The sequence below is a fragment of the Dipodomys merriami genome, unplaced genomic scaffold (genome assembly GCF_024711535.1).
Source record: "Dipodomys merriami isolate MVZ:Mamm:240054 unplaced genomic scaffold, mDipMer1.0.p SCAF_197, whole genome shotgun sequence".
Classification (NCBI taxonomy): Eukaryota; Metazoa; Chordata; class Mammalia; order Rodentia; family Heteromyidae; genus Dipodomys; species Dipodomys merriami.
The window spans coordinates 779,718-799,397 of record NW_027203348.1 but is presented as its reverse complement, the minus strand read 5'-3'; positions in this window follow the sequence as shown (position 1 = coordinate 799,397).

The window sequence follows — 19,680 nt, the reverse complement described above, 5'->3', positions numbered from 1 at the left end:
ACCTAATACACTAACTCTAACCATCACCCTCATCCTAACCCTCACCGTCACCTTGAACCTCACCCTAACACTAACCGTCAGCCACACCCTAACCCTCACCTGAAACCCAACCCTCACCCTCACCCTCATCCAAACCGTAATCCTAACACTCACCCCAAACCTAACCCTCACCCGAACCCTAACTCTAACCCTCACCCTCAACTTAACCCTAACCCGAACCCTAACCCTAAACCGAACCCTAACCCTAAAGCTAAACCTAACCCTAAATCTTACTTTCATCCTAATCCTCACCCTAACCCTTTTCCTCACACTAACCCAAACACTAACCCTTACACTAACTCAAACCCTCACCCTAAACCTAACCCTAACCCACACCCTGAACCTAACCTAACCCTTTTCCACACCCTTACCCTAACCCTCACTGTCACACTAACCCTCACTCTAAAACTAACCCTCGCCTATACCCTAACCCTCACCCACACCCTCACCCTTACCCTCACCCTAAACATCAACCTAACCATAACCCTCACCCTAACCCTAACCCTAACCCTCACCTTAACCCTAACGCTAACCCTAACCCTCACCCTCACCCTAAACCTCACCCTAACCCATACTCTCACCATAACCCTAAGGGTAACCCTAATCCTAATCCTCACACTCACCCTAACCCTAACCCTCATGCTATCGCTCACCCTAACCCTAACCCTCACCCTTACCCTAAACCTCAACGTCAACTTAACCCTCATCCTAACCCTAACCATCACCAACACCCTAACACTCACACTCATCCAAACCCTTTCCCTCACCCTCAGCCTAACCCTAACCCTAACCCTCACCCCAACCCTAACCCTCACCCTAACCCTAACTTTAACCCTCACATTCACCCTTACCCTAACCCTAATCATTATCCTAACCCTCACCCTAAACCTTAATCTAACCCTAACCCTAACCCTAATACTCACTCTAACCCTAACCTTCATCCGAACACCACCCTCACCCTAATCCTCACCCAAACCCTAACCCTAACCCTAAACCTAACCTTAAACATAACATTAACCCTGACCCTCACCGTAAGCCTCACCCTAGCCCTAACCAGAACGTTAAAACTCACTCTACCCTCACCCAAACCCTTACTCTCACCCTCAACCTCACCTTAACCCTCACATTAATATTAAACCTCACCGTAACCCTAACACTAACACTAAACAAAACCCTCATCCTATCCCTGAAACTAAGCCTAAACCTAACCCTAACCCTCACCCTCACCATCACCCTAAACCTAACACTAACCCTTAACCTCACCCTAATCCTTAACCTCACCCTAACCCTAACCCTAACCCTTACCCTAACCCTCTCCCTAATCCTAACATTCACCCTAACCCTAACCCTACCCCTTACCCTAACCATCATCCTAAACCTAATCCTAACCCTAACCCTCACCCTAACACTAACCCTAACCCTATCCCTAACCGTCAAAATCACCCTAACCTTCATCCTAACCCTAATGCAAACCCGAACCCTAAACCTCACTCTAACCCTAACCCTAAACCTAAACCTCACACTAACCCTAACCATCAGCCTAACCCTAAACTTCATCCTATCACTAAACCTCACCCTAATCCTCACCCTGACCCGAATCCTAACCCTTACCTAACTGACACGCTCTCCCTCACCCTCTCCCTCTCCCTAACCCGCAAACTCACATTAGACCTCACCATAAACCTTACACTAAACCTAACAAAAACCCTCACACTAACGCTCACCCTCACACTAAACCTCACCCTAATACATAGCCTCACCCTAACCCTAACCATAACTCTAACCCTCACACTAACCCTAACCCTCTTCCTAACCCTAGCCCTACCCCTCACCCTAAGCCTCACCCTATGACTAACCCTAACCCTAAATCCTAACCCTAACTCTCACCGTCACCCTTACCCCTCACCCTGAACCTAACCCTAACATTAACCCTAACCCTCACCCTAACCCTCACCTAAACCTAACCCTAACCCTAAACCTCACACTAACACGCACCCTAACCGTAAAACTAACCCTCACCCTAATCCTAACACTCACACTAAACCTAACCCTCACCCTAAATCTAAACCTATCCCTATCACTCACCCTCAAACTCTCTCTCAGCGAAACCCTAACCCTATCACTAATCCTAACCCTAACCCTCACCCACACCCTCACCCTCACCCTAACCCTATCCCTAACCCTCAACGTCACCCTCAGCCTCAACATAACCCTCAACCTCACCCTAACCCTAACCCTAACCCTATCCCGATCGCTCACCCTAACCCTAACCCTAACCCTAACCCTAATGCTAACCCTATCCCTCAACCTCACCTTAACCCCCACACTAACCCTTACCCTCACACTTACCCTAACACTCACCCTCATTTTAACCCTCACTCTAACACTTACCAACAACCTAACCCTCACCCTAACACTCACCCTAACCCTAAACCTAACCCTAACACTAACACTAACACCAAACCTAACCCTCACCCTCACCCTCACCCTCAGCCTAACCTAACCCAAAACCTCACCCTCACCCTAACGCTGACGCTAACCCTAACACTCACCCTCACCCTAAACCTCTCACCAACCCTAACCCTCATCCTAAACCTAACCCTTACCCTAACCCTCACATGAAAGGTAACCCTCACCGTAACCCAAACCCTCACCCTAACGCTAAACCTAATGCTAACCCTAAACCTCACCCTAACCTTAGCCTTAATCCTAACCCTCACCCTAACCCTAACCCTAACCCTAATGCTATACCTAAGCTTAAAACTCACCCTAAGAATGATGCTAAGCCTAATACTCAACCTCACCCTAAACCTCACCCTAAAACTTACCGTCAGCCTAACCCTCATCCTAACCCTATCCCTAAGCCTAAACCTAACCCTCAACCTAAACATTATGCTACCCCTACCTCTAACCCTAACCCTCACTCTAACCCTCATCCTAACCCTAACCCTAACACCAATCCTAACCCTCATCCTCACCCTCACCCTAACTCTAAACCTAAACCTAAACCTAACACTCACCCTCACCCTCACCCTAACCTAACATTATCCTTAACCCTCACCCTAACCCTAAACCTCACCCTATACCTCACCCTCACCCTAACGCTAACCCTAACCCTAACCCTCACCCTAACCCTAATAATAACCCTAACCCTCATCCACACACTAAACCTCACCCTAACACTTACCCTCACCATAACCTTAACCCTAAGCCTAAACCTAAACCTAACCCTCACCCTCAAACTCACCTTACCCCTAAATCTAACCCTAACCCTCACCCTAACCCTAACCCTAAACCTAACTCTCAACCTAACCCTAACCCTCACACTCATCCTAAACCTCACCCTAACCCTAAAATTACCCCTCTCCCTATCCATCACCCTAATCCTAACCCTAACACTCAACCTAACCCTAACCCTACCCCTCACCCTCACTGTCACACTAACCCTAAACCTAATGCTAACCCTCACCATAACCCTAATCCCACCCACACCCTAACCCGATACCTCACCCTCACCCAAACCCTCATCCTCACCCTAACCCTCATCCTCACCCTAAACATCACCCAAACCCTAACCCTCACCCTAACCCTGACCCTCACTCTCAGCCTAACCCTAACCCTAACCCTATTCCTAATCCTAACTCTCACCCTCACACTCACCCTAAACCTAAACCTAACACTCACCCTCATCCTCACCCTAACTCTAACCCTATCCCTAACTCTCACCCTAACACTAACCCTCACCCTATACCTCGCCCTCACCCTAACACAAACCCTAACACTAACCCTCACCCTAAACCTCACACTAACCCTAATCCTCATCTTCAAACTAAACCTCACCTTAACCCTCACCCTCACCCTAACTCTAATGCTAACCCTAACCCTCACCTTCACACTCACTCTCAACCTAACCCTTACCCTTACCCTAACCCTAACCCTCATCCTCAACCTAAACCTCACCCTAACCCTTACCCTCACCATAACCCACAAACTAACCCTAACCCTAAACCTACCGCTCACCCTAACCCTCACCCTAAATATAACCCTAACCCTAACCCTAATACTCACCCTAACCCTAAACTTGACCCTCACCCTAACACTCACCCTAACCCTTACCCTCACACTAAACTTATCCCTGATCCTAACCCTAATCCTAACTCTCAGCAGAACACTCACCCTCATCCTAACCCTCACCCGGACACTAATCATGACCCTAAAGATAACCCTCACGCTAATGCTAAACCTAACCCTCACCCTCACCCTAAACCTCACCATAATCCTAACCCTCACAGTAACCCTAACCCTAACCCTCACTCTACCCCTAACCCCTACCCTCATCCTAAATCTAACCTTCACCCTCACCCTCACCCTAACCCTAAACCTAACCCTAACACTCATCCTAAACCTAATGCTAAACCTAATGCGAACCCTTAACCTCACACTCACCCTAACCCTCACACTAACCCTTACCATCACCCTAACCCTAACACTAACTCTCACACTAAACCTAACCTTCACCCTAACCCTAAGCCTACACCTCCTCCTAACCCTCACCCTAAACCTAACCCTAAACCTAATCCTCACCCTATCTTTAACCTTAACCCAAACCCTCACCCTAACCCTCACCCTCACCCTAAACTTAATGCTTACCCTAATCCTAACCCTCACCCTAACCCTCACCCTTACACTAACCGACACCCTAACCTTCACCCTACCCTAACTGTAAACCTAACCTTCACCCTAACCCTCACCCTAATCCTAACCCTCACACTCACCCTAACCCTCACCCTAAACTTTACACTTACCCTAACCCTACACCTAACCCTCAGATTAACCCTAACCTTAACCCTCAGCCTAACCCTTATGCTAAACCTAAATATAATCCTAACGCTCACCCTAAACATAAAACTAACCCTAACCCACACACTAAGCTTAACCCTCACCCTAACTATAACCCTAACCCGAACCTTCACCCTAGCCCTGAACCTCACCTCAGCCTGACCCTAACACTAACCCTATTCCTAATCCTAACTCTCAGCCTCACCCTCACCCTAACCATCACCCTAACCCTAACCCTCACCCTAACCCTAACCCTAACCATCAGTCTAAACCTAACCTCAGGTTAACCCTCACCCTCACCCTAATCCTCACACTAACCCTAACAGTTACATAACTGAAACACTCACCCTCACCCTCACCCAAACCTCAAACTCACCCTAGCCCTCACCCTAACACTAACACTAATCCTAACCCTAACCCTCAACCGACCCTCACCCTCACCCTAAACCTCACCATAACCCTCACCCTAAACCTAACCCTCACCCTTATGCTCACCCTATCCCTAACACTAACCCAACACCACACCCTCACTCTAACCCTCACCCTAACCCTTATCCTCACAATAAACTTAATCCTAACACTCACACTAACCCTAATCCTCACCCTATCCCTAACCCTAACCCGAAACCTCACCCTAACCCTCACCCTAACCCTTACCCTCACCCTAACCATAACCCTCACCCTAAACCGAAAATTCACCCTAATCCTTACCCTCGCCCTAACCCGCAAAATAACCCTAACCATAAACCTACATCTCACCCTAACCCTCACCTTAACCATAAACCTAACCCTAACCATCACACTAACCTTAACCCTCACCCTCACCCTAATCCTCACCCTAACCCTTATCCTCACACTAACCCTAAACCTTACCCTCACCCTAACTCTCACACTAACACTAATCCTTACCCTATCACTAACCCTAACCCTAACCCGCACCCTAACCCTCACCCTAAACCTTACCCTCACCCTAACCCTAAAACTCACCCTCAACCTTAACCTCACCCTAACCCTCACCCTAACCCGCAAACTAACCCTAACCCTAAACCTACGGCTCACCCTAACCCTCACCCTCATCATAACCCTAAACCTAACACTCACCTTAACAATAAACCTCACCCTCACCCTAACCCTCACCATAACACTTACCCTCACACTAAGCCAATCTCTAACCCTAAACCTAATTCTCAAAAGAACACTCACCCTCACCCTGACCGTCACCCTCACACTAAACATCACCCAACCCTAACCCTCCCCATAACCCTAACCCTACTCCTCACCCTAACCCTAACCCTCACCGTAACCCTAAATCTCACACTAACCCTAACCCTAACCCTTACCCTCACCCTCACCCTAACCCTAACCCTAATCCTCATCCTAACACTAACCTTCACCCTCAGCCTCACCCTAACCCTAACCCTAACCCTAACCCCAACGCACACCCTCACCCTACACTTTACCCTAACCCTAACCCTAAAACTTACTTAAATTAAAACCTCCCCTTCCCCCTCATCCTCACCCTAAACCTCACCCTCACCCTTGCCCTCACCCTAAAAATAACCCTAACCCTAAACCTAACCCTAACCCTCACCCTCACCTTAACCCTAACCCTAAACATAACCCTAACATTAATCCTAACCCTAACTCTAAACTTAATGCTAACCATAAACCACACAATCACCCTAACCTTCACCCTAACCCTTACCGTCACACTAAACCAAACCCTAAACCTAACACTAAACCTCACCCTCACCCTAACCCTAAGTCTTCCCCTCAGCCTTAACCTCACCGTAAACCTAACCCTAAGCCTAATTCTCACCCTATCCTTAAACTTAAGGCAAAACCTCACCCTAACCCTAACCCTAACCCTAACGCTAACCCTCACCCTCACCAGTACACTCACCCTAACCCTTACACTCACCCTAAACCTCAACCTCACCCTAACCCTAACCCTCACCCTAACACTTACCCACACCCTCATCCTCACCCTAACCCTAAACCTAACCTTCACCATAACGCTCACACTAACCCTAACCCTCAACCTCAACGTAACACTCATCCTAACCTTTACCCTCACACTAACCCTTACCCTAACCCTAAACCTAACCCTCACACTAACCCTAAACCTTACCCTCAGCCTAAACCTTATGCGAACCATAAATCGAACACTAAACCTCACACTAACCCTAAACCTAACCCTAAACCTAGCGGTGACACTAACCCTAACCCTAACCCGCCTAACCCTCATCCTAACCATAACCCTAACCCTAATCATAACCCTCACCCTCACCTTCACCCTAACTCTAAACCTAAACCTAACACTCACAATCACCCTCACCCTGACCTAACACTAGCCCTAACATTCACCCTAACCCTAACCCTCAACCTATACCTCACCATCACCCTAACCCTAACCGTAACCCTAACCATAACCCTCACCCTAACCCTAAAACTAACCCTAACCCTCATCCTCACACTAAACCTAACCCTAACCTATACCCTCACCATAACCTTAACCCTAAGCCTAAACCTAATCCTCACCCTAACCCTAACCCTCACCCACACACTAATGCTCACCCTCAACCGAACCGTCACCCTCACTGTAACACTCCCCCTAACCCTAAACCTAATCCTAATCCTAAACCTAACCCTCACCCTCAAACTCACCCTAACCCTAACCCTCACCCTCACTCTCTCCATCACCCTTAGCCTAACCCTAATAATAACATAATCCTAACCCTCACTCTCACCCTCACCCTAACTCTAACCCTAAATCTAAATCTAACACTCACCCTCACCCTTACCCTAACCCAAACACTATCCCTAAGCCTCAACCTAACCCTAACCCTCACCCTAATCCTAAATCTAACCCTCACCCTCAAACTCACCCTAAGTCTCACGCAAACCCTAACCCTAAACCTCACCCTCACCCTCAACCTAACCCTCACACTCACCCTAAATCTCACCCTAAACCTGACCCTACCCCTGTCCCTAGTCCTCACCCTAACCCTAACCCTAACCCTCAACATAACCCTAAACCTACCCCTAACGCTAACCCGCACCTTAAACCTAATCCTCACCTACAACCTAACCCTCACTCTCACTCTAAACATCAACCAAATCCTAACCCTCACCCTAACCCTAACACAAAACCTAATCCAAACCCTCACACTCACCCTAACCCTCACCCTAAACTTTACTCTCACCCTAACCCTTACCCTCACCCTAAACATAACCATAACCCTCACACTAACCATAACCCTCACTCTAACCCTAATCCTAACCCTTCCCCTAACCTTCACCCTCACCCTTACCCTCAGGCTCAGCTTAACCCTAACCCTAATCCTATTCCTACCACTAACCCTCTGCCTCACCCTAAACATAACCCTAACCCTAACCTTCACCCTCACCCTCACCCTCACCCTAACCCTTACCCTCACCCTAAACATCACTCTAAACCTAATCCTCACCCTACACTTAACACTACCCCTCACACTACCCCTCACCCTAACCCTAACCCTAACCCTCACCCTCACTTTCACCCTCGCCCTCAGCCTAACCCTAACCCTAACACTTATCCTAACCCTTACCCTCACCATAATCCTCCACCTAACCCTGACCATAACCCTCACCCTCACCCTAACACTAACCCTAACCCTAACTCTTACCCTAATCCTATCCCTAACCCTCAACCTAACCCTAACCCTCACCCTGACCCTCACACTAAACCTAACCTTAACCCTAACCCTCACCCTAACCCTTACCCTGACCCTAACCCTCACACTAAACCTAACCCGAACCCTCACCTTAACCCTAACCCTCATCCTAAACATAAGCCTCACCCTCACCCTCACCCTCACCCTAACCCTAACCCTCATCCTAACCTTAAACCTAAACCTAATGCTAACCCTAAACCTCACCCTCACCGTAAACCTCACCCTAACCCTTACCTTCACCCTAACACTAACCCTAATCCTCGCAATAAACCTAAACCTCACCCTAAACCTAACCAGAATCCTCACACTAAACCTAACAGTCACCTTAAACCTAACACTACCCCTCAGCCTAACCCTCACCCTATTCCTAACTCTAACCCTAATCCTCACCCTATCCCTAACCTTAACCCTAACCCTCACCTTAACCCTCACCCTAACCCTAACCCTCACCCTCACCCTAACCCTAATGCTAACACTAACCCTCACCCTCCTATTAACCCTCACCCTCACCCTACCCTCACTCTAACACTTAACCAAAACCTAACCCACACCCGAAACCTAACCCTAAACCTAACCTTCACCCTAACCCTCACGCTACCCCTAACCATAACCCTAACCCTAACCCTCACCCGAACCTTCATGGTAACCCTAACCCTCATCCTCTCCATAACTCTCACTCTAAACTTTACCCTCAACCTAACCCAAACCCTATCCCTAAGCCTAACACTCACACTAACCCTAACCCTTACCTTCAGCCTAGCCCTTATACTAACCCTAAACCTAACTGTAACCCTCACGCTAACCGTAACCCTAAACCAAAACCTCACACTCAACCTCCCCTTCCCCCTCAGGCTTAACCTAAACATAATCCTAACCCTAACCCTGAACCCCACCCTCACCCTAACCCTAACCCTAACCCTAACGCTAACCCTCACCCTCACCCTAACTAACCCAAACCCTAACCCTAACAATATACCTAACCCTAACCCTCACCCTAAAACTAACTTTAACCTAATACTAACCCTATCCCTAAACCTCACACTCACTTTCATCCTCACCCTCAGCCTAACCCTAACACTAATCCTAACCCTAACCCACACCCTCACCCTAAACCTAACCCTAAAACTCACCCTCACTCTCACCCTCACACTAACCCTCAACCTCACCCTAAACATCACCCTAACACTAACCCTCACACTAACCCTAATCCTAACCCTCACCCTAACCCTAAACCTCACCATAACCCTCACCCTCACAGTAACCCACACCCTAACCCTAACGCTAACCCTAACCCTCACCCTCACACTAACCCACACCCTAACTCTTATCCTCACACTAACGCTAACCCTAACCCTAACCCTAACTCTAACCTTCACACTAACCCTAAACCTCACCCTAACCCTATCCCTACACTTCACCCTGACTCTCATACTAACCCTAACCCTCAACCACACCCTAATCGTCACCCTCACCCGAACAGTCACCCTCACCGAACACTCACACTCGCCCTAACACTCACCCTCACAATAAACATCACCCTAACCCAAACTCTAAACCTCACCCTAAATCTAATCCTCAACCTAAACCTATCCCTCACCCTGACCCTCACCCTCACTCTAACACTAACCCTAACCCTCACCCTTACCCTAACCCTAATACTCACCCTAAACCTAACCCTCAACCTCACACTAAACCTAACCCTCACCCTCACACTAAACCTGACCCTCATCCTAACCCTTACCCTCGCCCTCACCCTCTCCCTCACCCTAACCCTCATCCTAACCCTAACCTTAAACCTAATGCTAACCCTAAACCTCACTCTCACCCTAAGCCTCACCCTAACCCTTACCCTCAACCTAACCCTAACCCTCACCAACACACTAAACCTAACCTTCACTCTAACCCTAACCCTAAACCTCACACTAAACCTAACCCTCAACCTAACCCTAACCCTACCCCTGAGCCTAACCCTCACCCTAAATCTAACCTTAACCCAAATGCTCACCCTATCAGTAACCTTAATCCTAACGCTCACCCTCAACCTCTCCTTCCCCCTCAGCCTTACCCTAACCATAACCATAATCCTAACACTCAACCTAACCCTCACCCTAAACGTATCCCTGAGCCTCACCCTAACCCTCACCCGAACCATTACCGTCAACCTAACCCAAACCCTAACCCTAAACCTAACACTCATATTAACCGTAACCCTAACCCTCACCCTATCCCTTATACTAACCCTAAACCTAAATCCAACCCTCACCCTAACCTGAAACTTCACACTTACCCTAAACCTAAACCTAACCCTCAGCCTAAACCTCATCTTAACCCTAAACCTAACCCTAACCCTCACGCTAACCCTAATCATCACCCTCACCCTAAACTTTACCCAAACCCTAACCCTATCCCTAACCCTAACCCGAACCCTAACTCTACCCAAACACTCACCCACACCCTAACCCTCACTCTCACAATAAACATCAACCTAACACTAACCCTCAACCTAACCCTAACCCTAACCCTAACCATTACCCTCTCTGTAAACTTAAACCTCACACTAACCCTAAGCCTAACCCTCACCCTCACCCACACCCTCACACTAACCCTATCCCTAACCCTCATCCTAACATTAACCCTCACCCTCATCCTCACCTTCACCCTAACCCTAACCCACAACCTCAACCTAATCCTCACCCTAACCCTAACCCTAAACCTTACCTAACCGAAAAACTCACACTCACTCTCACCCTCAACCTAACCCTCAACCTAGCCCACCCCCTAACACTAACCCTCACCATAACCCTAACCCTCACCCTCACACTCACCCTCACCCTAACCCTAAACATAACCCTTACCCTCACCCCAACCCTAACCCTCACACTGAGCCTAACTCTCACCCTAACCCTAACCCTACCTCTCAGACTAACCATCACCTTTACCCTAACTCTAACCCTCACCCTAAACCTAACCCTATCACTAACCCTCACACTAACCCTAACCTTAATAATGAACCTAACCCTCAGCTTCACCCTCACCATAACCCTAACACTCACCCTAATCCTAAACCTAACCCTAGTCCTCACGCTAACACTTACCCTCACCCTCACCCTAACCCTAACTCTCATCCTCACCCTAACCCTCACCCGAAGCCTTACCGTCACCCTAACTCTAATCCTAACCCTAACCCTCACCCTAACCCTAAACCTATCCCTAACCCTCACCCTAACCCTAACCCTCATCCTAACTCACATTCAACCTAACCGTCACCCTAACCCTTACCGTCACCCTAAACCAACCCTAATCCTCACACTAAACCTAACCCTCACCCAAACTGTAATGTTACCCCTCACCCTAACCCTCACCCTCAACCTAACCCTAACCCTAATCCTCACCCTATACTTAACCTTAACCCAAAACTACACCCTAACCCTCACCCTCACCCTAATGCTAACCATCTCTCAGCCTCACCGTAACCCTCTCCCTAACACTTTACCCTCACCCTAACCCTCACCCTCACCCTAAAACTCACCCTAACACTCACCCAAACCCTAACCCTCACCTTAACCCTAACCCTAACCTTTACCTTGACGCCAACCCTCACCCTCACTCTAAACCTCACCCTAACACTTACCCACACCCTTTCCCTCACTCTAACCCTAACCCTAAACCTAAAATTGACCCTAACCCTCACCCTAACCCTAAACCTCACCCTCACCCTAGCCCTCACCCTAAACATTACCCTCACCCTAACTCTTACCCTAACACTAAACCTAACCCTCACACTAACCCGAACCCTAATCCTCAGCCTAATCCTTATCCTAACCCTAAACCTAGCCCTAAATCTCACCCTAACCCTAACCCTAACCCTTAGCCTAACCCTCATCCTAACCATAACCCTAATCCTAACCCTCACCCTAACCCTAACCATAAACCTAAACCTCACCTAACCCTAAGCCTCACCCTCATCCTCTCGATCACCCTCAGCCTAACCCTAAATGTAACTTAATCCTAACCCTCACCCTCACCCTCACCCTAACTTTAACCCTAAACCTAAACCTAACACTCACCCTCACCCTTACCCTAACCCTAACACTATCCCTAACCCTCAACCTAACCCTAACCCTCATCCTAATCCTAAACCTAACCCTCACCCTCAAACTCACCCTAAGTCTAACGCAAACCCTAACCCTAACCCTCACCCTCACCCTCACCCTAACCCTCACACTCACCCTAAACCTCACCCTAAACCTGACCCTAACCCTGTCCCTACCCCTCACCCTAACCCTAACCCTAACCCTCAACCTAACCCTAAACCTAGGCCTAACGCTAACTCTCACCCTAAGCCTAATCCTCACCCACAAACTAACCCTCACCCTCAACCGAACCTGAACCCTCACCCGAACCCTCATCCTCACCCTAACCCTCACCCTCACTCTAAACATCACACAAATCCTAACCCTCACCCTATCTCTAAGACAAACCCTAATCCAAACCCTCACACTCACCCTAATCCTCACCCTAAACTTTACTCTCACCCTAATCCTTACCCTCACCCTAACCCTAAACATTATCCTCACACTAACCGTAACCATCACTCTAACCCTAATTCTAACCCTGACCCTAACCTTCACCCTCACCCTTACCCTCAGCTTCAGCTTAACCCTAACCCTAATCCTATTCCTAATCCTCACCCTCACAATCACCCTCAACCTAAACCTAACCTTAACACTAACCCTCACCCTCACCCTCACCGAACACTCACCCTCACACTAAACATCACCCTAACCCTAACCATCACCCTAACCCTAACCACAGCTTAACCCTCACCCTCAACCTAACCTCACCCTAACCCTATCCCTAACCCTAAACCTAACCCTCAACCTAACCCTAACCCTTACCCTAAACCTAACCCTAATCCTATCCCTAAACCTAACCCTAACCCTCACACTCAACCTCACCCTCACCCTAACACTCACTGTCACCCTAACCCTCACCCAAAACCGAACCTTAACCCACACCCTAACCCTCACCCGAACCCTCACCGGAACCCTCACACTCATGCTAAGCCTAACGCTAACTCTCATCCTAACACTAACCCTGACCCTGACCCTCACCCTAAACCTAACCCACAACCTCACCCTAATCCTCACCCTAACCCTAACCCTAAACCTTACCTAACCGAAAACCTCACCCTCACCCAAACCCTAACCCTCAACCTAGCAATCCCCCTAACACTAACCCTCACCCTAACCCAAACCCTCACCCTCAAACTCACCCTCACCCTAACCCTAAACCTATCCCTAACCCTCACACTAAGCCTAACCCTCACCCTAACCCTAACCCTACCACTCAGACTAACCCTCACCTTAACCCTAACTCTGACCCTCACCCTAACCCAAATCCTATCACTAACCCTCACACTAACCCTAAACCTAATACTGAACCTAACCCTCACCCTCACCCTCACAATAACCCTAACACTCACCCTAATCTTAACACTAAAATTAGTCCTCACCCTAACACTTACCCTCCCACTCACCCTAACACTAACTCTGAACCTCACCCTAACCCTCACCCTAAGCTTTACTCTCAACCTAACTCTAATCCTAACCCTAACCCTCACCATCACCCTAATGCTAACCCTAACCCTCAGACTCACACTAATCCTCACCCTAACACTTACCCTCACCCTAACCCTAACCCTCACCCTCACCCTAAACCTCACCCTAACACTTACCCAAACCCTAACCCTCACCCTAAACCTAACCTTGACGCTAACCCTCTCCCTCACCCTAAACCTCACCCGAACACTTACTCACACCCTTACCCTCACCCTAACCCTATCCCTAAACCTAAATTTTACCCTAACACTCACCCTAACCCTAACCCTCACCCTCACTCTAACTCTCACCCTAAACTTTACCCTCACCCTTACTCTTACCCTAACCCTAAGCCAATCCCTCACACTAATCCTAACCCTAACCCTCAGCCTAACCCTTATCCTAACCCTAAACGTAGCCCTAAACTCACCCTAATCCTAACCCTAACCCTCAGCCCAACCCTCATCCTAACCCTAAAACTAATCCTAACCCTCACACTAACCTTAACCATAAGCCTAAACCTCACCCTAAACCTAACCCTCACCCTCACCCTCTCCTTCACCTTCACCTAACCCTAATCCTAACCTAATCATAACACTCACCCTCACGCTCACCTTAACTCTAACCCTAAACCTAACCCTAACACCCACCCTCACCCTTACCTTAACCCTAACAATATACCTAACCCTCAACCTAACCCTAACACTCACCCTAATCCTAAACCTAACCCTCACTCTCAAACTCACCCTATCTCTAACCCAAACCCTAACCCTAACCTCACCCTCACCCTCAACCTAACCCTCACCCTAACCCTAATCCTCACTCACACCCTAACCCTCACCCTCAACCGAACCCTCACACTCAACCGCACCCTCATCCTCACCCTAACCCTCACCCTCACTCTAAACATCACCCAAACCCTAACCCTCACCCCAACCCTAACCCAAACCGTATTCCAAACCCTCACACTCACCCTAACCCTCACCCTAACCCTTACCCTCACCCGAAACCTTACCATAACCCTCAAAATAACCGTAACCCTCACTCTAGCCCTAAACGTAACCCTGACCCTGACCTTCATCCACACCCTGATCCTCACCCTCAGCTGAACCCTAACCCTAATCCTATTCCTATTCCTAACCCTCACATTAAACCTAACACTAACCCTAACCCTCACCCTCACTCTAACCTTCACCTTCACCCTAAATATCATCCTAACCCTAACCCTCACCCTAACCCTAACCCGAACCCTCACCCTCAGCTTAATCCTCAGCCTCACCCTAATCCTCACCCTAACCCTAACCTTTAACTAACCGAAACCCTCAACCTCACCCTCAGCCTAAAGCTCACTCTAACCCTTCCCCTCACCCTAACCCTAACCCTAAACCTAACCATAACCCAAACCCACAACCTCACCCTACCCCTCATACTCACCTTATCCTAAACCTTATCCTAACCCTAAACTTAAAAGCAACCTTCACCCTAAACAAACCCTAACCCTAACCCTAACCCTCAGCCTATGCTCATCCTAACCCTAACCCTAAACCTAAACCTTACCCTAAAACTAACCATAACCCTAACCCTCACCCTAACCCTAAACCTCACCCTCAAACTCACCCTAACCCTCAGCCTAAACCTAGTGCTAACCCTAATCCTAACACTCACCCTCAACCTAACTCTAACCCTAAATCAAACACTCCCACTCCCCCTCACCCTCACTCTAACCCTCACTCTAACAGTAACACTCACCCTCAACCTCACCCTCAACTTCAGCCTAACCCTAGTCTATAGCCTAATCCTAACCCTCAGCCTACCCCTGACGCTAACCCCAGACATAACCCTAACCCTCACCCTAACCCTCACCCTCAGCATAGTCCACACCCTAACCCTAAACCTAACCCTCACACTAACCCTAAACCTAACCCTCAGCCTAAACCTTATCCTAACCCTAAACCTAAAACTAACCTTCACCCTAACCAAACCCTAACCCTAACCCTAAACTAACCCTAACCCTCACACTAACCCTAAACCTAATCCTCAGCCTAACCCTCATGCTAACCCTAACCCTAACACTAACCTTAACCCTGACCCTCAATTTAACACTCCCCATAACCCTAACTCTATCCCTAAACCTCACCCTCAAGCTAACCCTAATCTAACACTAACCCTATACTTCATCTTAACTCTCACCCTAACCCTCACCCTCACCCTAAACATCACCCTAAACTTAACCCATACCCTAACCCTAACCCTAACCCTCACCCTAACCCTAACCTCAGCTTAATCCTAACCCTGATGTAAAGGAAACCCTCACCCTCACCCTCACACTAACCCTATCCCTAACCCTCATCCTAACATTAACCCTCACCCTCACCCTCACCCTAACCCTAACCCACAACCTCACCCTAACCCTAACCCTAAACATTACCTAACCGAAAACCTCACACTCACTCACATCCTCAACCTAACACTCAACCTAGCCCACCCCCTAACACTAACCCTCACCATAACCCTAACCCTCACCCTCACCCTAACCCTAACCCTCACACTGAGCCTAACTCTCACCCTAACCCTAACCCTACCTCTCAGACTAACCATCACCTTTACCCTAACTCTAACCCTCACCCTAACCCTAACCCTATCACTAACCCTCACACTAACCCTAACCTTAATAATGAACCTAACCCTCAGCCTCACCCTCACCATAACCCTAACACTCACCCTAATCCTAAACCTAACCCTAGTCCTCACGCTAACACTTACCCTCACCCTCACCCTAACCCTAACTCTCATCCTCACCCTAACCCTCACCTGAAGCCTTACCGTCACCCTAACTCTAATCCTAACCCTAACCCTCACCCTAACCCTAACCCTAACTCTAAACCAAACCATAACTATAACCCTCCCCCTCCCCCGAATCCTCCCCCAAACCCTCACTCTCACCCTAACGCTCACCGTCATTCTAACCCTCACCCTAACACTCACCCTCAACCTCACACTCACCCTAACCTTCACCATTACCCTAACCATAACCATAAGCCTCAGGCTAACCCTAACCCTAACCCTCCCCCTCACCCGAACCTTCACCCTCACCCTCACCCTAAACATCACCCTAACAATAACCCTGACCCTAATCCTAACCCTAATGCTCACCCTAACCGAAAACCTCATCTTAACCCTCAACCTCATCCTAAACGTCACCCTAATCTTACCCTAAACGTTACCTAAAGTAAACCCTCACCCTCACCCTAACCTTAACTCTAAACCTAACCTGCACACTAACTCTAACCCTAACCCTCAGCATAACGCTCATCCTATCCCTAACTATACCCATAATCTTCACCCTAACCATAACCATAACCCTAACCCTCACCCTAACACTAACCCTCACCCTCATCCTCACCCTCACCCTCACACTAAGCCTAACCCTAACCCTAATCCTAATCCGAAACCTCACCCTCACTCTAACCCTAACACTAACCATTACTCTGATCCTCACCCTCAACTTTACCCTAACCCTAACCCTCACCATCACCCTAAACCTCACCCAAACCCGAACCCTCACCTCAACCTAACCCTCAATCTCACCATAACCCTAAACCTAATCTTAATCCTCTCCCTAACCCTAACAATAACCCTATCCCTCACCCTAACCGTTATCCTCACACTTACCCTAAACCTAACCCTAAACCTCACACTAACCCAAAAACTCACCCTATCCCTGATCATACCCCTCGCCCTAATCCTAACCCTAACTCTAATCCACACCCTAAATCTAACCCTAACCCTCACCCTCACCATAACCCTCATCCACACCCTAATCCTCACCCTCACCCGAACCATCATTGTCATCCTAAACCTCACCCTCACCCTAAACATCACCCTAAACCTAACCCTCACCCTAACCCTAAACATAAACCTCACCCTCACCCCAACCCTAATCCTAACCCTAACACGAACCCTCACCCTAACCCTGACCCTAACACTCACGCTAAACCTAACCCTCACCCTCACCCTAACCCTAACCCTACCTGTCACACTACCCTCACCCTAACACTTACTCTCACCATAACACAAACCCGAACCCTCACCCTCACCCTAGCCCTCACCCTAAAACAAATCCTAACCCTAACCCTAAACCTAAACCTAACCCTCACCCTAACCCTCACCTTGACCCTCACCCTAACCCTAAACCTAACCCTAACCCTAACCCTTACCCTCACCCTCATCCTAACGCAAACCCTAACTCTTATTCAAACCCTAACACTCACCCAGACACTAAACCTCACCCTAATCCTTAGCCTCACCCTCACCCTAACTGGAACCCACACCTTAACCTTAACCCTCACTCTACCCCTAACCCTAACCCTCAACCTCACACTCACCCTAACCCTAACCCTAACCCTCACCCTCACCCTAACCCTAAACCTAATGCTAACCCTAACCCTCATCCTCACCCTAACATTAACCCTACCCCTCATCCTAACCCAAAACCTAACCCTAATGCTAACCCTAACCCTCACCCTCACCCTAACCCTCACCCTAACCCTTACCCTCACCCTCTCCCTAACCCTTAGCTTAAACATACACATGAGCCTAACCCTCATCTTAACCCTTACCCTCACTATAAACCTAACACTAACCCTAATCCTCACACTAACACTAAACCAAAGCCTAACCCTAACCCTCACTTTAACCCTCACCCTAATCCTAACCCTGACCCTCACCCTCACTGTAACACTAACACTAAAACTAAACCTCACCCTCACCCTAACCCCAACTGTCACCCTAACCCTCAATGTCACCCTAACCCTAACCCTCACCCTAAACCTCACCCTAACCCTTACCCTAACCATAAACTTAACCCTAACCGACAGCCTAACCCTCACCCGAACCCTCACCGTCACCCTCAACCTCATCCTAACTGTAACCCTAAGACTCACCCCAACCCTAACACTCACCCTAACACTAAGTCTAACCCTCACCATCAACCTAACCCTAACCCGAACTCTAACCCTATACCTCACCCTAACCCTAAGGCTAAACCTAACCCTAACTCTTACTCTCATCCTAATCCTCACCCTAACCCTTTTCCTCACACTAACACTAATCCTAACCCTCACACTAACCCTAACCCTCAACCTAACCCACAGCATCACCCTAACCCTCACCATCACCCTAACCCTCATCTACACCTTAACCCTCTCCCTCACCCTCACCCTAAACATCAACCTAACCCTAACCCTCAGCCTAACCCTAACCCTAAACCTCACCTTAACCCTAACCCTCACCTTCAACCTCACCCTCAGCCTAATCCTCACCCTAAACTTAAACCTAACCCTTTCCTAACCGAAAACCGCACCCTAACCCTAACCCTCACCCTAACCCTCGCCCTCAACCTAGACCTCACCCTAAGCCAAACCCTAACCCTAACCCTCAAACTCAACCTCATCCTCAACCTCAGCCTCACCCTAAACCTAAACATA